This window comes from Lagenorhynchus albirostris, chromosome 2, assembly GCF_949774975.1.
Source record: "Lagenorhynchus albirostris chromosome 2, mLagAlb1.1, whole genome shotgun sequence".
Lineage (NCBI taxonomy): Eukaryota > Metazoa > Chordata > Mammalia > Artiodactyla > Delphinidae > Lagenorhynchus > Lagenorhynchus albirostris.
The window spans coordinates 3932772-3958800 of record NC_083096.1 but is presented as its reverse complement, the minus strand read 5'-3'; positions in this window follow the sequence as shown (position 1 = coordinate 3958800).

Genomic DNA, 26029 nt, shown 5'->3' with positions numbered 1-26029 from the left:
ATTGAAAACACTAAAAATTGACTTGTCATATGCTCCAGCAACCCAACTCCTGGGTATATAACCAGAGAACCTTCTAATTCAAGAAGGTGCGTGAATCCCTATGTGCACAGCAACACTATTAACCATAGACAAGACATGGAAGCAACCCAAATGTTCACTGACACATGAATGGCTAAAGCATTTGTGGTATATGTATACAATGGAATACTACTCAGCCATAACAAAGGATGAAGAAATGCCATTTGCCGCAACATGAATGGAGCTAGAGATTATCACACTAAGTGAAGCAAGTCACAAAGAGAAGGAGAAATACCAAATGTTATCACGTATATGTGGAATGAAAAATCTGACACAGAAGAACTTATCTCCATAAAAGAAACAGACTCACAGACATAGAGAACAGAATGGTTGTTGCCAGGGAGAGGGGAGGCATGGAAGAGATGGATTTTGAGTTTGGGCTTAGCAGATGCAAACTATTATACATAGAATGGGGAAAGAACAAGGACATGGAGAAAAGGCAACCCTCCTATACTCTTGAAGGAAAAGTAAATTGGTACAGACACTATAGAGAACAGTATGGGGTTCCTTAAATAACTAAAAATAGAGCTACCATATGATGCAGCAAGCACACTCCTTGGCATATATTCAGAGTAATACATAGTTCTAAAGGATACATGCCTCCCAATATCCATTGCAGCACACTTTATAATAGTCAAGACACAGAAGCAACCAAAATGTCCATTGACAGAACAGTGGATGAAGGAGATGTGGGACATATATACAATGGAATATTACTCAACCAACAAAAATAATGAAATGATGCCATTTACAGCAAGATGGATGGACCTGGAGATTATCCTACTAAGTGAAGTAAAAATATCATACAATATTGCTTATATACGGAATTTAAAAGGAAATGATTGAAATGAACTTATTTACAAAAGAGAAACAGGCTCACAGACATAGATTACACACTTATGGTAATCAGAGGGAATGGGGTGGGGGGAAGGGATAGATTGGGAGTTTAGGATTTACATGTACACACTCTCGTATTCAAAGAGATAACAAATAAGGACCTACTGTATAGTACAGGGATTTTGCTCAATATTTTGTAATAACATAAATGGGAATTAATATGAAAATGAATAGTTATATATTATAATGTATAACTGAATCACTTTGCTGCACACCTGCAACTAACACAGCATTGTTACTCAACGATATTCTAATATAAAATAAAATTGTGTACAATTTAAATTAATTAATTAGTTTAGAAAAGGAACAAAGTCCTAGTGTATACCAGAGGAAACTGTATTCAATATCCTGTGATAAACCACACTGGACAAGAAAATGAGAAAGAATGCATAGACAGAAACATAGAGAGGTGTATAGCAATCAATTTTCTATACAGCAAAAGTAACCAAACATTGTAAATGAACTGTACATCAAGTGAATCAATTAAACAAAGACCTAGAGACAAATAAAAGCAAAAACACAATGACCCAAAACCTATGGGATGCAGCAAAAGCTGTTCTAAGAGGGAAGTTGTTAGTGATACAAGCTAACAAGAAGAAAGAGCTTCAATAAATGACGTAACTTTACACCTAACGTAACTAGAGATAAATGAACAAACAAAACCCCAACTTAGTCGAAGGAAAGAAATCATAATGATCTGAGCAGAAACGTATGAAATAGAGCCTAAAAAACAAACAACAAACAAAGAAAAGATCAATGAAACTAAAACCTGGTTCATTGAAAAGATAAACAATATTCATAATCCTTAGCCAGACTCATCAGGAGAAAAAGCGAGAGGGCCCAAACCAATAAATGCAGAAATGAAAAAGTTACAACTGACATCACAGATATACAAAGAACACTAAGAGACTACAATGAGCAACTATTTGCCAATAAAATGGAAAATCTACAGCAAATGAACACATTTTCACAGAGGTACCATCACCCAGAAGTGAACCAGGAAGAACTGGAATATATGAACTGACCAATTACCACTCCTGAACTTGAATCAGTAATTTACAAATTCCCAAGAAACAGAAACCCAGGACCAGATGGCTTCACAGGGAATTTCTACCATACATTTAGAGAAGAGTTAACACACATCCTTCTGCAAATCTTCCCAAAATTTGCAGAGGTAGGAGCACTTCCGAACTCATTCTATGAGGCCAAAATCTCCGTGTTTAAAAAAAAATCATAGACAAAAATATCATACACAGGAAAGATAATGACAGGCCCATATCACAGATGAACATAACGCCAAAATCATGAACACAATATTAGCAAACAGAATCCATCAATACATTAAAAGGATTACACATCATGATCAAGTGGGATTTACCCCAGAGATGCAAGGATTTTTCAATATCCACAAATCAATCAGTGTGATACATCAATTGAACATAAAGAACATATGATCCTCTCTAGAGAGGGAGGGAAAGCTTTTGATAAAATTCAACATCCATTTATGATAAAAAACAAAACAAAACTCTGTAGACGGTGAGCACAGAAGACACATACCTCAATGTAATAAAGGTCATATATGACAAACCCAGCACTAGTATCATACATGATAGTGAAAAGCAGAAAGAATTTTCTCTAAGATAATGAACAACAAGATCATGAGCATGCCCATTCTCACCACTTTTATATAACATAAGTATCAAAGTCCTAGCCAGAGCAACAGAGGAGAAAAATGAAAAAAAGAATCCAACTTGGAAAAGAAGAAGTAAACCTGTCATGTTTTGCAGATGACATGCTAGTACACATAGAAAAGTCTAAAGAGGCAAACAGAAAACTGCTAAAACTCATCAATGAATTCAGTAAAGTTGCAGGATACAAAATTATTACAGAGAAATCTGCTTCATTTCCATACACTGTCACTGATAGATCCGAAGGGGAAACTCAGGAAACAATCTCATTTATCACTGCATCAAATACAAGAAAATAGTTTAGAACTCACCCCACCTAAGGAGGGTAAGGAACCTTACTCCAAAAACTATAGGATATGGATAAAAGAAATTAAAGCCGACAAACACTGATGGAAAGAAAGACCTGTTTTTGACTGGGAAGAATCAATATTTTTAAAATTATCACACTGTTCAGAACGATCTACAGATCCAATGTAATCCCTATCAGATGACCAAGGGCATTTTTCACAGACCTAGAACATAAAAAATTTAAATTTGTATGGAAACACAAAGGACCCTGAGTGACAAAAACAATCTTGGGAAAGAGGAAAGAAGCTGAAGGGATCACTCTCCCTGTCTTCAGACTATATTATCAGGGTACAGTAATCAAAACAGTATGGAATACTGGCAAGAAATAACGCCAACATATAGATCAATGGAACAGGAAAGAAAGCACAGAAATAAGCCATTCAGCTATGGTCAATTAATTTAAGACAATGGAGGCAAGAATATACGATGGAGAAAATACCATCTATTCAGTAAGTGGTACTGGGAAAACTGGACAGCTACATGTAAAGAATGAAAGTAGAACATTCTTAAGAACCTATCCCAAAATAAACACAATATGAATTAAAAAGCTAAGTGGAGAACTGGATACCAGAAGACTCCCAGAGGAAAACTTAGAACACACTTTGACATAAATTGCAGCAATATCTTTCTAGTTTTGGCTCCTAGGGTAATGGAAATAAAAACAGAAATCAACAAATAGGACCTAATCAAACTCAAAAGTGTTGGCACAGCAAAGGAAACCATAAACGAAAAGGAAAGACAACCTACAGACTGGGAGAAAATATTTGCAAATGAGGCAACTGACAAGGCCTTAATTTCCAAAATATACAAACATCTCATACAACTGAACAACCAAACACCAAAGTGACCCAATCAAAGAATGGGCAGAAGAACTACAACGACATTTCTCAAAAACATACAAATGGCCAAATGGGCACATGAAAACATTCTCAACATCAGTAATGATTAAAGAAATGCAAATCAAAACTACAATGAGGCACCACCTCACAAAGGTCAGAATGGCCATCATTAAAATGTCTATACATACCAAATGCTGGAGAGGGTGTGGAGAAAAGGGAACCCTCCTGCACTGTGCCTAGGAATGTAAATTGGTGCAGCCGCTTTGGAAGACAGTATGGAGCTTATTGAAACAACTAAAAATTGACTTGTCATATGCTCCAGCAACCCAACTCCTGGGTATATAACCAGAGAACCTTCTAATTCAAGAAGGTACGTGAATCCCTATGTGCACAGCAGCACTATGAACCATAGCCAAGACATGGAAGCAATCCAAATGTTCACTGACACATGAATGGCTAAAGCATTTGTGGTATATGTATACAATGGAATACTACTCAGCCATAACAAAGGATGAAGAAATGCCATTTGCCGCAACATGAATGGAGCTAGAGATTATCACACTAAGTGAAGCAAGTCACAAAGAGAAGGAGAAATACCATATGTTATCACGTATATGTGGAATGAAAAATCTGACACAGAAGAACTTATCTCCATAAAAGAAACAGACTCACAGACATAGAGAACAGAATGGTTGTTGCCAGGGAGAGGGGAGGCATGGAAGAGATGGATTTTGAGTTTGGGCTTAGCAGATGCAAACTATTATACATAGAATGGGGAAAGAACAAGGTCATGGAGAAAAGGCAACCCTCCTATACTCTTGAAGGAAATGTCAATTGGTACAGACACTATAGAGAACAGTATGGGGTTCCTTAAAAAACTAAAAGTAGAGCTACCATATGATCCAGCAGGCCCACTCCTGGGCATATATTCAGAGTAATACATACTTCTAAAGGATACATGCCTCCCAATATTCATTGCAGCACTCTTTACAATAGTCAAGACACAGAAGCAACCAAAATGTCCATTGACAGAACAGTGGATGAAGGAGATGTGGGACATATATACAATGGAATATTACTCAGCCAACAAAAATAATGAAATGATGCCATTTACAGCAAGATGGATGGACCTGGAGATTATCCTACTAAGTGAAGTAAAAATATCTACAATATTGCTTATATACGGAATCTAAAAGGAAATGATAGAAATGAACTTATTTACAAAAGAGAAACAGACTCACAGACATAGATTACACACTTATGGTGATCAGAGGGAATGGGGTGGGGGGAAGGGATAGATTGGGAGTTTAGGATTTACATGTACACACTCTCGTATTCAAACAGATAACAAATAAGGACCTACAGTATAGTACAGGGATTTTGCTCAATATTTTGTAATAACCTAAATGGGAAATAATATGAAAACGAATAGGTCCATATTATAATGTATACCTGATTCACTTTGCTGCACACCTGCAACTAACACAGCATTGTTACTCAACGATATTCCAATATAAAATAAAAATTAGTAAAATTTAAATTAATTAATTAATTAATTAAGAAAGGAACAAAGTCCTAGTGTATACCAGAGGAAATTATATTCAATATCCTGTGATAAACCACACTGGACAAGAAAATGAGAAAGAATGCAGAGACAGAAACATAGAGAGGTGTATAGCAATCAATTTTCTATACAGCAAAAGTAACCAAACATTGTAAATCAACTATACTTCAAATAAATCAATTAAACAAAGACCTAGAGACAAATAAAAGCAAAAACACAATGACCCAAAACCTATGGGATGCAGCAAAAGCTGTTCTAAGAGGGAAGTTGTTCGTGATACAAGCTAACAAGAAGAAAAAGCTTCAATAAATGACGTAACTTTACACCTAACGTAACTAGAGAAAAATGAACAAACAAAACCCCAACTTAGTCGAAGGAAAGAAATCATAATGATCTGAGCAGAAACGTATGAAATAGAGCCTAAAAAACAAAAAACAAACACAGAAAAGATCAATGAAACTAAAACCTGGTTCATTGAAAAGATAAACAATATTCATAATCCTTAGCCAGACTCATCAGGAGAAAAAGCGAGAGGCCCAAACCAATAAATGCAGAAATGAAAAAGAAGTTACAACTGACATCACAGATATACAAAGAACACTAAGAGACTACAATGAACAACTATTTGCCAATAAAATGGAAAATCTACAGCAAATGAACACATTTTTATAGAGGTACAATCACCCAGAACTGAACCAGGAAGAACTGGAATATATGAACTGACCAATTACCACTCCTGAAATTGAATCAGTAATTTACAAAGTCCCAAGAAACAGAAACCCAGGACCAGATGGCTTCACAGGGAATTTCTACCATACATTTAGAGAAGAGTTAACACACATCCTTCTGCAAATCTTCCCAAAATTTGCAGAGGTAGGAGCACTTCTGAACTCATTCTATGAGGCCACAATCTCCGTGATTAAAACAAAAAACATAGACAAAAATATCATACATAGGAAAGATAATGACAGGCCCATATCACAGATGAACATAACACCAAAATCATGAACACAATATTAGCAAACAGAATCCATCAATACATTAAAAGGATTATACATCATCATCAAGTGGGATTTACCCCAGAGATGCAAGGATTTTTCAATATCCACAAATCAATCAGTGTGATACATCAATTGAACATAAAGAACATATGATCCTCTCTAGAGAGGGAGGGAAAGCTTTTGATAAAATTCAACATCCATTTATGATAAAAAACAAAACAAAACTCTGTAGACGGTGAGCACAGAAGAAACATACCTCAATGTAATAAAGGTCATATATGACAAACCCAGCACTAGTATACTTGATGGTGAAAAGCTGAAAGAATTTTCTCTAAGATAATGAATAACAAGATCGTGAACATACCAATTCTCACCACTTTTATATAACGTAAGTATCAAAGTCCTAGCCAGAGCAACAGAGGAGAAAAATGAAAAAAAGAATCCAACATGGAAAAGAAGAAGTAAACCTGTCATGTTTTGCAGATGACATGCTAGTACACATAGAAAAGTCTAAAGAGGCAAACAGAAAACTGCTAAAACTCATCAATGAATTCAGTAAAGTTGCAGGATACAAAATTATTACAGAGAAATATGCTTCATTTCCATACACTATCAGTGATAGATCCGAAGGGGAAACTCAGGAAACAATCCCATTTACCATAGCATCAAATAGAAGAAAACAGTTTAGAAATCAACCCACCTAAGGAGGGAAAAGAACCTTACTCCAAAAACTATAAGATACTGATGAAAGCAATTAAAGCCGACAAACACTGATGGAAAGAAAGACCTGTTCGTGATTGGGAAGAATCAATATTGTTAAAATTATCACACTGTTCAGAATGATCTACAGATCCAATGAAATCCCTATCTAATGACCAAGGGCATTTTTCGCAGAACTAGAACACAAAAAGTTTAAATATGTATGGAAACACAAAGGACCCTGAGTGACCAAAACAATCTTGGGAAAGAGGAAAGAAGCTGAAGGGATCACTCGCCCTGTCTTCAGACTATATTACCAGGCTACAGTAAGCAAAACAGTATGGAATACTGGCTAAAAAAACCCCAACATATAGATCAATGGAACAGGAAAGAAAGCACAGAAATAAGCCATTCAGCTATGGTCAATTAATTTAAGACAAAGGAGGCAAGAATATACGATGGAGAAAATACCGTCTATTCAATAAGTGGTGCTGGTAAACTGGACAGCTACATGTAAAGAATGAAAGTAGAACATTCTTAAGACCTTATCCCAAAATAAACACAAAATGAATTAAAAAGCTAATTGGAGAACTGGATACTACAAGACTCCCAGAGGAAAACCTAGACAGAACACACTTTGACATAAATTGCAGCAATATCTTTCTAGTTTTGGCTCCTAGGGTAATGGAAATAAAAACAGAAATCAACAAATAGGACCTAATCAAACTCAAAAGTGTTGGCACAGCAAAGGAAACCATAAACAAAAAGGAAAGACAACCTACAGACTGGGAGAAAATATTTGCAAATGAGGCAACTGACAAAGCCTTAATTTCCAAAATATACAAACATCTCATACAACTGAACAACCAAAAAGCAAAGCGACCCAATCACAAAATGGGCAGGAGAACTACGACGACATTTCTGAAAAACATACAAATGGCCAAACGGGCACATGAAAACATTCTCAACATCAGTAATGATTAAAGAAATGCAAATCAAAACTACAATGAGGCACCACCTCAGAAAGGTCAGAATGGCCATCATTAAAATGTCTATACATACCAAATGCTGGAGAGGGTGTGGAGAAAAGGGAACCCTCCTACACTGTGCCTAGGAATGTAAATTGGTGCAGCCGCTTTGGAAAGCACTATGGAGCTTATTGAAAACACTAAAAATTGACTTGTCATATGCTCCAGCAACCCAACTCCTGGGTATATAACCAGAGAACCTTCTAATTCAAGAAGGTGCGTGAATCCCTATGTGCACAGCAACACTATTAACCATAGACAAGACATGGAAGCAACCCAAATGTTCACTGACACATGAATGGCTAAAGCATTTGTGGTATATGTATACAATGGAATACTACTCACCCATAACAAAGGATGAAGAAATGCCATTTGCCGCAACATGAATGGAGCTAGAGATTATCACACTAAGTGAAGCAAGTCACAAAGAGAAGGAGAAATACCATATGTTATCACGTATATGTGGAATGAAAAATCTGACACAGAAGAACTTATCTCCATAAAAGAAACAGACTCACAGACATAGAGAACAGAATGGTTGTTGCCAGGGAGAGGGGAGGCATGGAAGAGATGGATTTTGAGTTTGGGCTTAGCAGATGCAAACTATTATACATAGAATGGGGAAAGAACAAGGACATGGAGAAAAGGCAACCCTCCTATACTCTTGAAGGAAAAGTAAATTGGTACAGACACTATAGAGAACAGTATGGGGTTCCTTAAAAAACTAAAAGTAGAGCTATCATATGATCCAGCAGCCCCACTCCTGGGCATATATTCAGAGTAATACATACTTCTAAAGGATACATGCCTCCCAATATTCATTGCAGCACTCTTTACAATAGTCAAGACACAGAAGCAACCAAAATGTCCATTGACAGAACAATGGATGAAGGAGATGTGGGACATATATACAATGGAATATTACTCAGCCAACAAAAATAATGAAATGATGCCATTTACAGCAAGATGGATGGACCTGGAGATTATCCTACTAAGTGAAGTAAAAATATCTACAATATTGCTTATATACGGAATCTAAAAGGAAATGATAGAAATGAACTTATTTACAAAAGAGAAACAGACTCACAGACATAGATTACACACTTATGGTGATCAGAGGGAATGGGGTGGGGGGAAGGGATAGATTGGGAGTTTAGGATTTACATGTACACACTCTCGTATTCAAACAGATAACAAATAAGGACCTACAGTATAGTACAGGGAGTTTGCTCAATATTTTGTAATAACCTAAATGGGAAATAATATGAAAACGAATAGGTCCATATTATAATGTATACCTGATTCACTTTGCTGCACACCTGCAACTAACACAGCATTGTTACTCAACGATATTCCAATATAAAATAAAAATTAGTAAAATTTAAATTAATTAATTAATTAATTAAGAAAGGAACAAAGTCCTAGTGTATACCAGAGGAAATTATATTCAATATCCTGTGATAAACCACACTGGACAAGAAAATGAGAAAGAATGCAGAGACAGAAACATAGAGAGGTGTATAGCAATCAATTTTCTATACAGCAAAAGTAACCAAACATTGTAAATCAACTATACTTCAAATAAATCAATTAAACAAAGACCTAGAGACAAATAAAAGCAAAAACACAATGACCCAAAACCTATGGGATGCAGCAAAAGCTGTTCTAAGAGGGAAGTTGTTAGTGATACAAGCTAACAAGAAGAAAAAGCTTCAGTAAATGACGTAACTTTACACCTAACGTAACTAGAGATAAATGAACAAACAAAACCCCAACTTAGTCGAAGGAAAGAAATCATAATGATCTGAGCAGAAACGTATGAAATAGAGCCTAAAAAACAAACAACAAACACAGAAAAGATCAATGAAACTAAAACCTGGTTCATTGAAAAGATAAACAATATTCATAATCCTTAGCCAGACTCATCAGGAGAAAAAGCGAGAGGCCCAAACCAATAAATGCAGAAATGAAAAAGAAGTTACAACTGACATCACAGATATACAAAGAACACTAAGAGACTACAATGAACAACTATTTGCCAATAAAATGGAAAATCTACAGCAAATGAACACATTTTTATAGAGGTACAATCACCCAGAACTGAACCAGGAAGAACTGGAATATATGAACTGACCAATTACCACTCCTGAAATTGAATCAGTAATTTACAAAGTCCCAAGAAACAGAAACCCAGGACCAGATGGCTTCACAGGGAATTTCTACCATACATTTAGAGAAGAGTTAACACACATCCTTCTGCAAATCTTCCCAAAATTTGCAGAGGTAGGAGCACTTCTGAACTCATTCTATGAGGCCACAATCTCCGTGATTAAAACAAAAAACATAGACAAAAATATCATACACAGGAAAGATAATGACAGGCCCATATCACAGATGAACATAACACCAAAATCATGAACACAATATTAGCAAACAGAATCCATCAATACATTAAAAGGATTATACATCATCATCAAGTGGGATTTACCCCAGAGATGCAAGGATTTTTCAATATCCACAAATCAATCAGTGTGATACATCAATTGAACATAAAGAACATATGATCCTCTCTAGAGAGGGAGGGAAAGCTTTTGATAAAATTCAACATCCATTTATGATAAAAAACAAAACAAAACTCTGTAGACGGTGAGCACAGAAGAAACATACCTCAATGTAATAAAGGTCATATATGACAAACCCAGCACTAGTATACTTGATGGTGAAAAGCTGAAAGAATTTTCTCTAAGATAATGAATAACAAGATCATGAACATACCAATTCTCACCACTTTTATATAACGTAAGTATCAAAGTCCTAGCCAGAGCAACAGAGGAGAAAAATGAAAAAAAGAATCCAACATGGAAAAGAAGAAGTAAACCTGTCATGTTTTGCAGATGACATGCTAGTACACATAGAAAAGTCTAAAGAGGCAAACAGAAAACTGCTAAAACTCATCAATGAATTCAGTAAAGTTGCAGGATACAAAATTATTACAGAGAAATCTGCTTCATTTCCATACACTATCAGTGATAGATCCGAAGGGGAAACTCAGGAAACAATCCCATTTACCATAGCATCAAATAGAAGAAAACAGTTTAGAAATCAACCCACCTAAGGAGGGAAAAGAACCTTACTCCAAAAACTATAAGATACTGATGAAAGCAATTAAAGCCGACAAACACTGATGGAAAGAAAGACCTGTTCGTGATTGGGAAGAATCAATATTGTTAAAATTATCACACTGTTCAGAATGATCTACAGATCCAATGAAATCCCTATCTAATGACCAAGGGCATTTTTCGCAGAACTAGAACACAAAAAGTTTAAATATGTATGGAAACACAAAGGACCCTGAGTGACCAAAACAATCTTGGGAAAGAGGAAAGAAGCTGAAGGGATCACTCGCCCTGTCTTCAGACTATATTACCAGGCTACAGTAAGCAAAACAGTATGGAATACTGGCTAAAAAAACCCCAACATATAGATCAATGGAACAGGAAAGAAAGCACAGAAATAAGCCATTCAGCTATGGTCAATTAATTTAAGACAAAGGAGGCAAGAATATACGATGGAGAAAATACCGTCTATTCAATAAGTGGTGCTGGTAAACTGGACAGCTACATGTAAAGAATGAAAGTAGAACATTCTTAAGACCTTATCCCAAAATAAACACAAAATGAATTAAAAAGCTAATTGGAGAACTGGATACTACAAGACTCCCAGAGGAAAACCTAGACAGAACACACTTTGACATAAATTGCAGCAATATCTTTCTAGTTTTGGCTCCTAGGGTAATGGAAATAAAAACAGAAATCAACAAATAGGACCTAATCAAACTCAAAAGTGTTGGCACAGCAAAGGAAACCATAAACGAAAAGGAAAGACAACCTACAGACTGGGAGAAAATATTTGCAAATGAGGCAACTGACAAGGCCTTAATTTCTAAAATATACAAACATCTCATACAACTGAACAACCAAAAAGCAAAGCGACCCAATCACAAAATGGGCAGGAGAACTACGACGACATTTCTGAAAAACATACAAATGGCCAAACGGGCACATGAAAACATTCTCAACATCAGTAATTATTAAAGAAATGCAAATCAAAACTACAATGAGGCACCACCTCACAAAGGTCAGAATGGCCATCATTAAAATGTCTATACATACCAAATGCTGGAGAGGGTGTGGAGAAAAGGGAACCCTCCTACACTGTGCCTAGGAATGTAAATTGGTGCAGCCGCTTTGGAAAGCACTATGGAGCTTATTGAAAACACTAAAAATTGACTTGTCATATGCTCCAGCAACCCAACTCCTGGGTATATAACCAGAGAACCTTCTAATTCAAGAAGGTGCGTGAATCCCTATGTGCACAGCAACACTATTAACCATAGACAAGACATGGAAGCAACCCAAATGTTCACTGACACATGAATGGCTAAAGCATTTGTGGTATATGTATACAATGGAATACTACTCACCCATAACAAAGGATGAAGAAATGCCATTTGCCGCAACATGAATGGAGCTAGAGATTATCACACTAAGTGAAGCAAGTCACAAAGAGAAGGAGAAATACCATATGTTATCACGTATATGTGGAATGAAAAATCTGACACAGAAGAACTTATCTCCATAAAAGAAACAGACTCACAGACATAGAGAACAGAATGGTTGTTGCCAGGGAGAGGGGAGGCATGGAAGAGATGGATTTTGAGTTTGGGCTTAGCAGATGCAAACTATTATACATAGAATGGGGAAAGAACAAGGTCATGGAGAAAAGGCAACCCTCCTATACTCTTGAAGGAAAAGTAAATTGGTACAGACACTATAGAGAACAGTATGGGGTTCCTTAAAAAACTAAAAGTAGAGCTATCATATGATCCAGCAGCCCCACTCCTGGGCATATATTCAGAGTAATACATACTTCTAAAGGATACATGCCTCCCAATATTCATTGCAGCACTCTTTACAATAGTCAAGACACAGAAGCAACCAAAATGTCCATTGACAGAACAATGGATGAAGGAGATGTGGGACATATATACAATGGAATATTACTCAGCCAACAAAAATAATGAAATGATGCCATTTACAGCAAGATGGATGGACCTGGAGATTATCCTACTAAGTGAAGTAAAAATATCTACAATATTGCTTATATACGGAATCTAAAAGGAAATGATAGAAATGAACTTATTTACAAAAGAGAAACAGACTCACAGACATAGATTACACACTTATGGTGATCAGAGGGAATGGGGTGGGGGGAAGGGATAGATTGGGAGTTTAGGATTTACATGTACACACTCTCGTATTCAAACAGATAACAAATAAGGACCTACAGTATAGTACAGGGAGTTTGCTCAATATTTTGTAATAACCTAAATGGGAAATAATATGAAAACGAATAGGTCCATATTATAATGTATACCTGATTCACTTTGCTGCACACCTGCAACTAACACAGCATTGTTACTCAACGATATTCCAATATAAAATAAAAATTAGTAAAATTTAAATTAATTAATTAATTAATTAAGAAAGGAACAAAGTCCTAGTGTATACCAGAGGAAATTATATTCAATATCCTGTGATAAACCACACTGGACAAGAAAATGAGAAAGAATGCAGAGACAGAAACATAGAGAGGTGTATAGCAATCAATTTTCTATACAGCAAAAGTAACCAAACATTGTAAATCAACTATACTTCAAATAAATCAATTAAACAAAGACCTAGAGACAAATAAAAGCAAAAACACAATGACCCAAAACCTATGGGATGCAGCAAAAGCTGTTCTAAGAGGGAAGTTGTTCGTGATACAAGCTAACAAGAAGAAAAAGCTTCAGTAAATGACGTAACTTTACACCTAACGTAACTAGAGATAAATGAACAAACAAAACCCCAACTTAGTCGAAGGAAAGAAATCATAATGATCTGAGCAGAAACGTATGAAATAGAGCCTAAAAAACAAAAAACAAACACAGAAAAGATCAATGAAACTAAAACCTGGTTCATTGAAAAGATAAACAATATTCATAATCCTTAGCCAGACTCATCAGGAGAAAAAGCGAGAGGCCCAAACCAATAAATGCAGAAATGAAAAAGAAGTTACAACTGACATCACAGATATACAAAGAACACTAAGAGACTACAATGAACAACTATTTGCCAATAAAATGGAAAATCTACAGCAAATGAACACATTTTTATAGAGGTACAATCACCCAGAACTGAACCAGGAAGAACTGGAATATATGAACTGACCAATTACCACTCCTGAAATTGAATCAGTAATTTACAAAGTCCCAAGAAACAGAAACCCAGGACCAGATGGCTTCACAGGGAATTTCTACCATACATTTAGAGAAGAGTTAACACACATCCTTCTGCAAATCTTCCCAAAATTTGCAGAGGTAGGAGCACTTCTGAACTCATTCTATGAGGCCACAATCTCCGTGATTAAAACAAAAAACATAGACAAAAATATCATACACAGGAAAGATAATGACAGGCCCATATCACAGATGAACATAACACCAAAATCATGAACACAATATTAGCAAACAGAATCCATCAATACATTAAAAGGATTATACATCATCATCAAGTGGGATTTACCCCAGAGATGCAAGGATTTTTCAATATCCACAAATCAATCAGTGTGATACATCAATTGAACATAAAGAACATATGATCCTCTCTAGAGAGGGAGGGAAAGCTTTTGATAAAATTCAACATCCATTTATGATAAAAAACAAAACAAAACTCTGTAGACGGTGAGCACAGAAGAAACATACCTCAATGTAATAAAGGTCATATATGACAAACACAGCACTAGTATACTTGATGGTGAAAAGCTGAAAGAATTTTCTCTAAGATAATGAATAACAAGATCATGAACATACCAATTCTCACCACTTTTATATAACGTAAGTATCAAAGTCCTAGCCAGAGCAACAGAGGAGAAAAATGAAAAAAAGAATCCAACATGGAAAAGAAGAAGTAAACCTGTCATGTTTTGCAGATGACATGCTAGTACACATAGAAAAGTCTAAAGAGGCAAACAGAAAACTGCTAAAACTCATCAATGAATTCAGTAAAGTTGCAGGATACAAAATTATTACAGAGAAATCTGCTTCATTTCCATACACTATCAGTGATAGATCCGAAGGGGAAACTCAGGAAACAATCCCATTTACCATAGCATCAAATAGAAGAAAACAGTTTAGAAATCAACCCACCTAAGGAGGGAAAAGAACCTTACTCCAAAAACTATAAGATACTGATGAAAGCAATTAAAGCCGACAAACACTGATGGAAAGAAAGACCTGTTCGTGATTGGGAAGAATCAATATTGTTAAAATTATCACACTGTTCAGAATGATCTACAGATCCAATGAAATCCCTATCTAATGACCAAGGGCATTTTTCGCAGAACTAGAACACAAAAAGTTTAAATATGTATGGAAACACAAAGGACCCTGAGTGACCAAAACAATCTTGGGAAAGAGGAAAGAAGCTGAAGGGATCACTCGCCCTGTCTTCAGACTATATTACCAGGCTACAGTAAGCAAAACAGTATGGAATACTGGCTAAAAAAACCCCAACATATAGATCAATGGAACAGGAAAGAAAGCACAGAAATAAGCCATTCAGCTATGGTCAATTAATTTAAGACAAAGGAGGCAAGAATATACGATGGAGAAAATACCGTCTATTCAATAAGTGGTGCTGGTAAACTGGACAGCTACATGTAAAGAATGAAAGTAGAACATTCTTAAGACCTTATCCCAAAATAAACACAAAATGAATTAAAAAGCTAATTGGAGAACTGGATACTACAAGACTCCCAGAGGAAAACCTAGACAGAACACACTTTGACATAAATTGCAGCAATATCTTTCTAGTTTTGGCTCCTAGGGTAATGGAAATAAAAACAGAAATCAACAAATAGGACCTAATCAAACTCAAAAGTGTTGGCACAGCAAAGGAAACCATAAACGAAAAGGAAAGACAACCTACAGACTGGGAGAAAATATTTGCAAATGAGGCAACTGACAAGGCCTTAATTTCTAAAATATACAAACATCTCATACAACTGAACAACCAAAAAGCAAAGCGACCCAATCACAAAATGGGCAGGAGAACTACGACGACATTTCTGAAAAACATACAAATGGCCAAATGGGCACATGAAAACATTCTCAACATCAGTAATTATTAAAGAAATGCAAATCAAAACTACAATGAGGCACCACCTCACAAAGGTCAGAATGGCCATCATTAAAATGTCTATACATACCAAATGCTGGAGAGGGTGTGGAGAAAAGGGAACCCTCCTACACTGTGCCTAGGAATGTAAATTGGTGCAGCCGCTTTGGAAAGCACTATGGAGCTTATTGAAAACACTAAAAATTGACTTGTCATATGCTCCAGCAACCCAACTCCTGGGTATATAACCAGAGAACCTTCTAATTCAAGAAGGTGCGTGAATCCCTATGTGCACAGCAACACTATTAACCATAGACAAGACATGGAAGCAACCCAAATGTTCACTGACACATGAATGGCTAAAGCATTTGTGGTATATGTATACAATGGAATACTACTCAGCCATAACAAAGGATGAAATAATGCCATTTGCCGCAACATGAATGGAGCTAGAGATTATCACACTAAGTGAAGCAAGTCACAAAGAGAAGGAGAAATACCATATGTTATCACGTATATGTGGAATGAAAAATCTGACACAGAAGAACTTATCTCCATAAAAGAAACAGACTCACAGACATAGAGAACAGAATGGTTGTTGCCAGGGAGAGGGGAGGCATGGAAGAGATGGATTTTGAGTTTGGGCTTAGCAGATGCAAACTATTATACATAGAATGGGGAAAGAACAAGGACATGGAGAAAAGGCAACCCTCCTATACTCTTGAAGGAAAAGTAAATTGGTACAGACACTATAGAGAACAGTATGGGGTTCCTTAAATAACTAAAAATAGAGCTACCATATGATGCAGCAAGCACACTCCTTGGCATATATTCAGAGTAATACATAGTTCTAAAGGATACATGCCTCCCAATATCCATTGCAGCACACTTTATAATAGTCAAGACACAGAAGCAACCAAAATGTCCATTGACAGAACAGTGGATGAAGGAGATGTGGGACATATATACAATGGAATATTACTCAACCAACAAAAATAATGAAATGATGCCATTTACAGCAAGATGGATGGACCTGGAGATTATCCTACTAAGTGAAGTAAAAATATCATACAATATTGCTTATATACGGAATTTAAAAGGAAATGATTGAAATGAACTTATTTACAAAAGAGAAACAGGCTCACAGACATAGATTACACACTTATGGTAATCAGAGGGAATGGGGTGGGGGGAAGGGATAGATTGGGAGTTTAGGATTTACATGTACACACTCTCGTATTCAAAGAGATAACAAATAAGGACCTACTGTATAGTACAGGGATTTTGCTCAATATTTTGTAATAACATAAATGGGAATTAATATGAAAATGAATAGTTATATATTATAATGTATAACTGAATCACTTTGCTGCACACCTGCAACTAACACAGCATTGTTACTCAACGATATTCTAATATAAAATAAAATTGTGTACAATTTAAATTAATTAATTAGTTTAGAAAAGGAACAAAGTCCTAGTGTATACCAGAGGAAACTGTATTCAATATCCTGTGATAAACCACACTGGACAAGAAAATGAGAAAGAATGCATAGACAGAAACATAGAGAGGTGTATAGCAATCAATTTTCTATACAGCAAAAGTAACCAAACATTGTAAATGAACTGTACATCAAGTGAATCAATTAAACAAAGACCTAGAGACAAATAAAAGCAAAAACACAATGACCCAAAACCTATGGGATGCAGCAAAAGCTGTTCTAAGAGGGAAGTTGTTAGTGATACAAGCTAACAAGAAGAAAGAGCTTCAATAAATGACGTAACTTTACACCTAACGTAACTAGAGATAAATGAACAAACAAAACCCCAACTTAGTCGAAGGAAAGAAATCATAATGATCTGAGCAGAAACGTATGAAATAGAGCCTAAAAAACAAACAACAAACAAAGAAAAGATCAATGAAACTAAAACCTGGTTCATTGAAAAGATAAACAATATTCATAATCCTTAGCCAGACTCATCAGGAGAAAAAGCGAGAGGGCCCAAACCAATAAATGCAGAAATGAAAAAGTTACAACTGACATCACAGATATACAAAGAACACTAAGAGACTACAATGAGCAACTATTTGCCAATAAAATGGAAAATCTACAGCAAATGAACACATTTTCACAGAGGTACCATCACCCAGAAGTGAACCAGGAAGAACTGGAATATATGAACTGACCAATTACCACTCCTGAACTTGAATCAGTAATTTACAAATTCCCAAGAAACAGAAACCCAGGACCAGATGGCTTCACAGGGAATTTCTACCATACATTTAGAGAAGAGTTAACACACATCCTTCTGCAAATCTTCCCAAAATTTGCAGAGGTAGGAGCACTTCCGAACTCATTCTATGAGGCCAAAATCTCCGTGTTTAAAAAAAAATCATAGACAAAAATATCATACACAGGAAAGATAATGACAGGCCCATATCACAGATGAACATAACGCCAAAATCATGAACACAATATTAGCAAACAGAATCCATCAATACATTAAAAGGATTACACATCATGATCAAGTGGGATTTACCCCAGAGATGCAAGGATTTTTCAATATCCACAAATCAATCAGTGTGATACATCAATTGAACATAAAGAACATATGATCCTCTCTAGAGAGGGAGGGAAAGCTTTTGATAAAATTCAACATCCATTTATGATAAAAAACAAAACAAAACTCTGTAGACGGTGAGCACAGAAGACACATACCTCAATGTAATAAAGGTCATATATGACAAACCCAGCACTAGTATCATACATGATAGTGAAAAGCTGAAAGAATTTTCTCTAAGATAATGAACAACAAGATCATGAGCATGCCCATTCTCACCACTTTTATATAACATAAGTATCAAAGTCCTAGCCAGAGCAACAGAGGAGAAAAATGAAAAAAAGAATCCAACTTGGAAAAGAAGAAGTAAACCTGTCATGTTTTGCAGATGACATGCTAGTACACATAGAAAAGTCTAAAGAGGCAAACAGAAAACTGCTAAAACTCATCAATGAATTCAGTAAAGTTGCAGGATACAAAATTATTACAGAGAAATCTGCTTCATTTCCATACACTGTCACTGATAGATCCGAAGGGGAAACTCAGGAAACAATCTCATTTATCACTGCATCAAATACAAGAAAATAGTTTAGAACTCACCCCACCTAAGGAGGGTAAGGAACCTTACTCCAAAAACTATAGGATATGGATAAAAGAAATTAAAGCCGACAAACACTGATGGAAAGAAAGACCTGTTTTTGACTGGGAAGAATCAATATTTTTAAAATTATCACACTGTTCAGAACGATCTACAGATCCAATGTAATCCCTATCAGATGACCAAGGGCATTTTTCACAGACCTAGAACATAAAAAATTTAAATTTGTATGGAAACACAAAGGACCCTGAGTGACAAAAACAATCTTGGGAAAGAGGAAAGAAGCTGAAGGGATCACTCTCCCTGTCTTCAGACTATATTATCAGGGTACAGTAATCAAAACAGTATGGAATACTGGCAAGAAATAACGCCAACATATAGATCAATGGAACAGGAAAGAAAGCACAGAAATAAGCCATTCAGCTATGGTCAATTAATTTAAGACAATGGAGGCAAGAATATACGATGGAGAAAATACCATCTATTCAGTAAGTGGTACTGGGAAAACTGGACAGCTACATGTAAAGAATGAAAGTAGAACATTCTTAAGAACCTATCCCAAAATAAACACAATATGAATTAAAAAGCTAAGTGGAGAACTGGATACCAGAAGACTCCCAGAGGAAAACTTAGAACACACTTTGACATAAATTGCAGCAATATCTTTCTAGTTTTGGCTCCTAGGGTAATGGAAATAAAAACAGAAATCAACAAATAGGACCTAATCAAACTCAAAAGTGTTGGCACAGCAAAGGAAACCATAAACGAAAAGGAAAGACAACCTACAGACTGGGAGAAAATATTTGCAAATGAGGCAACTGACAAGGCCTTAATTTCCAAAATATACAAACATCTCATACAACTGAACAACCAAACACCAAAGTGACCCAATCAAAGAATGGGCAGAAGAACTACAACGACATTTCTCAAAAACATACAAATGGCCAAATGGGCACATGAAAACATTCTCAACATCAGTAATGATTAAAGAAATGCAAATCAAAACTACAATGAGGCACCACCTCACACAGGTCAGAATGGCCATCATTAAAATGTCTATACATACCAAATGCTGGAGAGGGTGTGGAGAAAAGGGAACCCTCCTGCACTGTGCCTAGGAATGTAAATTGGTGCAGCCGCTTTGGAAGACAGTATGGAGCTTATTGAAACAACTAAAAATTGACTTGTCATATGCTCCAGCAACCCAACTCCTGGGTATATAACCAGAGAACCTTCTAATTCAAGAAGGTACGTGAATCCCTATGTGCACAGCAGCACTATGAACCATAGCCAAGACATGGAAGCAATCCAAATGTTCACTGACACATGAATGGCTAAAGCATTTGTGGTATATGTATACAATGGAATACTACTCAGCCATAACAAAGGATGAAGAAATGCCATTTGCCGCAACATGAATGGAGCTAGAGATTATCACACTAAGTGAAGCAAGTCACAAAGAGAAGGAGAAATACCATATGTTATCACGTATATGTGGAATGAAAAATCTGACACAGAAGAACTTATCTCCATAAAAGAAACAGACTCACAGACATAGAGAACAGAATGGTTGTTGCCAGGGAGAGGGGAGGCATGGAAGAGATGGATTTTGAGTTTGGGCTTAGCAGATGCAAACTATTATACATAGAATGGGGAAAGAACAAGGTCATGGAGAAAAGGCAACCCTCCTATACTCTTGAAGGAAATGTCAATTGGTACAGACACTATAGAGAACAGTATGGGGTTCCTTAAAAAACTAAAAGTAGAGCTACCATATGATCCAGCAGGCCCACTCCTGGGCATATATTCAGAGTAATACATACTTCTAAAGGATACATGCCTCCCAATATTCATTGCAGCACTCTTTACAATAGTCAAGACACAGAAGCAACCAAAATGTCCATTGACAGAACAATGGATGAAGGAGATGTGGGACATATATACAATGGAATATTACTCAGCCAACAAAAATAATGAAATGATGCCATTTACAGCAAGATGGATGGACCTGGAGATTATCCTACTAAGTGAAGCAAAAATATCATACAATATTGCTTATATACGGAATCTAAAAGGAAATGATAGAAATGAACTTATTTACAAAGAGAAACAGACTCACAGACATAGATTACACACTTATGGTGATCAGAGGGAATGGGGTGGGGGGAAGGGATAGATTGGGAGTTTAGGATTTACATGTACACACTCTCGTATTCAAACAGATAACAAATAAGGACCTACAGTATAGTACAGGGATTTTGCTCAATATTTTGTAATAACCTAAATGGGAGTTAATATGAAAACGAATAGGTCCATATTATAATGTATACCTGATTCACTTTGCTGCACACCTGCAACTAACACAGCATTGTTACTCAACGATATTCCAATATAAAATAAAAATTAGTAAAATTTAAATTAATTAATTAATTAATTAAGAAAGGAACAAAGTCCTAGTGTATACCAGAGGAAATTATATTCAATATCCTGTGATAAACCACACTGGACAAGAAAATGAGAAAGAATGCAACGACAGAAACATAGAGAGGTGTATAGCAATCAATTTTCTATACAGCAAAAGTAACCAAACATTGTAAATCAACTATACTTCAAATAAATCAATTAAACAAAGACCTAGAGACAAATAAAAGCAAAAACACAATGACCCAAAACCTATGGGATGCAGCAAAAGCTGTTCTAAGAGGGAAGTTGTTCGTGATACAAGCTAACAAGAAGAAAAAGCTTCAATAAATGACGTAACTTTACACCTAACGTAACTAGAGAAAAATGAACAAACAAAACCCCAACTTAGTCGAAGGAAAGAAATCATAATGATCTGAGCAGAAACGTATGAAATAGAGCCTAAAAAACAAAAAACAAACACAGAAAAGATCAATGAAACTAAAACCTGGTTCATTGAAAAGATAAACAATATTCATAATCCTTAGCCAGACTCATCAGGAGAAAAAGCGAGAGGCCCAAACCAATAAATGTAGAAATGGAAAAGAAGTTACAACTGACATCACAGATATACAAAGAACACTAAGAGACTACAATGAACAACTATTTGCCAATAAAATGGAAAATCTACAGCAAATGAACACATTTTTATAGAGGTACAATCACCCAGAACTGAACCAGGAAGAACTGGAATATATGAACTGACCAATTACCACTCCTGAAATTGAATCAGTAATTTACAAAGTCCCAAGAAACAGAAACCCAGGACCAGATGGCTTCACAGGGAATTTCTACCATACATTTAGAGAAGAGTTAACACACATCCTTCTGCAAATCTTCCCAAAATTTGCAGAGGTAGGAGCACTTCTGAACTCATTCTATGAGGCCACAATCTCCGTGATTAAAACAAAAAACATAGACAAAAATATCATACACAGGAAAGATAATGACAGGCCCATATCACAGATGAACATAACACCAAAATCATGAACACAATATTAGCAAACAGAATCCATCAATACATTAAAAGGATTATACATCATCATCAAGTGGGATTTACCCCAGAGATGCAAGGATTTTTCAATATCCACAAATCAATCAGTGTGATACATCAATTGAACATAAAGAACATATGATCGTCTCTAGAGAGGGAGGGAAAGCTTTTGATAAAATTCAACATCCATTTATGATAAAAAACAAAACAAAACTCTGTAGACGGTGAGCACAGAAGAAACATACCTCAATGTAATAAAGGTCATAAATAACAAACACAGCACTAGTATCATACTTGATGGTGAAAAGCTGAAAGAATTTTCTCTAAGATAATGAATAACAATATCGTGAACATGCCAATTCTCACCACTTTTATATAACATAAGTATCAAAGTCCTAGCCAGAGCAACAGAGGAGAAAAATGAAAAAAGAATCCAACATGGAAAAGAAGAAGTAAACCTGTCATGTTTTGCAGATGACATGCTAGTACACATAGAAAAGTCTAAAGAGGCAAACAGAAAACTGCTAAAACTCATCAATGAATTCAGTAAAGTTGCAGGATACAAAATTATTACAGAGAAATATGCTTCATTTCCATACACTATCAGTGATAGATCCGAAGGGGAAACTCAGGAAACAATCCCATTTACCATAGCATCAAATAGAAGAAAACAGTTTAGAAATCAACCCACCTAAGGAGGGAAAAGAACCTTACTCCAAAAACTGTAAGATAGTGATGAAAGAAATTAAAGCCGACAAACACTGATGGAAAGAAAGACCTGTTCGTGATTGGGAAGAATCAATATTGTTAAAATTATCACACTGTTCAGAATGATCTACAGATCCAATGAAATCCCTATCTAATGACCAAGGGCATTTTTCGCAGAACTAGAACACAAAAAATTTAAATATGTATGGAAACACAAAGGACCCTGAGTGACCAAAACAATCTTGGGAAAGAGGAAAGAAGCTGAAGGGATCACTCGCCCTGTCTTCAGACTATATTACCAGGCTACAGTAAGCAAAACAGTATGGAATACTGGCTAAAAAAACCCCAACATATAGATCAATGGAACAGGAAAGAAAGCACAGAAATAAGCCATTCAGCTATGGTCAATTAATTTAAGACAAAGGAGGCAAGAATATACGATGGAGAAAATACCGTCTATTCAATAAGTGGTGCTGGTAAACTGGACAGCTACATGTAAAGAATGAAAGTAGAACATTCTTAAGACCTTATCCCAAAATAAACACAAAATGAATTAAAAAGCTAACTGGAGAACTGGATACTACAAGACTCCCAGAGGAAAACCTAGACAGAACACACTTTGATATAAATTGCAGCAATATCTTTCTAGTTTTGGCTCCTAGGGTAATGGAAATAAAAACAGAAATCAACAAATAGGACCTAATCAAACTCAAAAGTGTTGGCACAGCAAAGGAAACCATAAACGAAAAGGAAAGACAACCTACAGACTGGGAGAAAATATTTGCAAATGAGGCAACTGACAAGGCCTTAATTTCCAAAATATACAAACATCTCATACAACTGAACAACCAAAAAGCAAAGCGACCCAATCACAAAATGGGCAGGAGAACTACGACGACATTTCTGAAAAACATACAAATGGCCAAACGGGCACATGGAAACATTCTCAACATCAGTAATTATTAAAGAAATGCAAATCAAAACTACAATGAGGCACCACCTCAGAAAGGTCAGAATGGCCATCATTAAAATGTCTATACATTCCAAATGCTGGAGAGGGTGTGGAGAAAAGGGAACACTCCTACACTTTGCCTAGGAATGTAAATTGGTGCAGCCGCTTTGGAAAACACTATGGAGCTTATTGAAAACACTAAAAATTGACTTGTCATATGCTCCAGCAACCCAACTCCTGGGTATATAACCAGAGAACCTTCTAATTCAAGAAGGTGCGTGAATCCCTATGTGCACAGCAACACTATTAACCATAGACAAGACATGGAAGCAACCCAAATGTTCACTGACACATGAATGGCTAAAGCATTTGTGGTATATGTATACAATGGAATACTACTCACCCATAACAAAGGATGAAATAATGCCATTTGCCGCAACATGAATGGAGCTAGAGATTATCACACTAAGTGAAGCAAGTCACAAAGAGAAGGAGAAATACCAAATGTTATCACGTATATGTGGAATGAAAAATCTGACACAGAAGAACTTATCTCCATAAAAGAAACAGACTCACAGACATAGAGAACAGAATGGTTGTTGCCAGGGAGAGGGGAGGCATGGAAGAGATGGATTTTGAGTTTGGGCTTAGCAGATGCAAACTATTATACATAGAATGGGGAAAGAACAAGGACATGGAGAAAAGGCAACCCTCCTATACTCTTGAAGGAAAAGTAAATTGGTACAGACACTATAGAGAACAGTATGGGGTTCCTTAAATAACTAAAAATAGAGCTACCATATGATGCAGAAAGCACACTCCTTGGCATATATTCAGAGTAATACATAGTTCTAAAGGATACATGCCTCCCAATATCCATTGCAGCACACTTTATAATAGTCAAGACACAGAAGCAACCAAAATGTCCATTGACAGAACAGTGGATGAAGGAGATGTGGGACATATATACAATGGAATATTACTCAGCCAACAAAAATAATGAAATGATGCCATTTACAGCAAGATGGATGGACCTGGAGATTATCCTACTAAGTGAAGTAAAAATATCATACAATATTGCTTATATACGGAATTTAAAAGGAAATGATTGAAATGAACTTATTTACAAAAGAGAAACAGGCTCACAGACATAGATTACACACTTATGGTAATCAGAGGGAATGGGGTGGGGGGAAGGGATAGATTGGGAGTTTAGGATTTACATGTACACACTCTCGTATTAAAAGAGATAACAAATAAGGACCTACTGTATAGTACAGGGATTTTGCTCAATATTTTGTAATAATATAAATGGGAATTAATATGAAAATGAATAGTTATATATTATAATGTATAACTGAATCACTTTGCTGCACACCTGCAACTAACACAGCA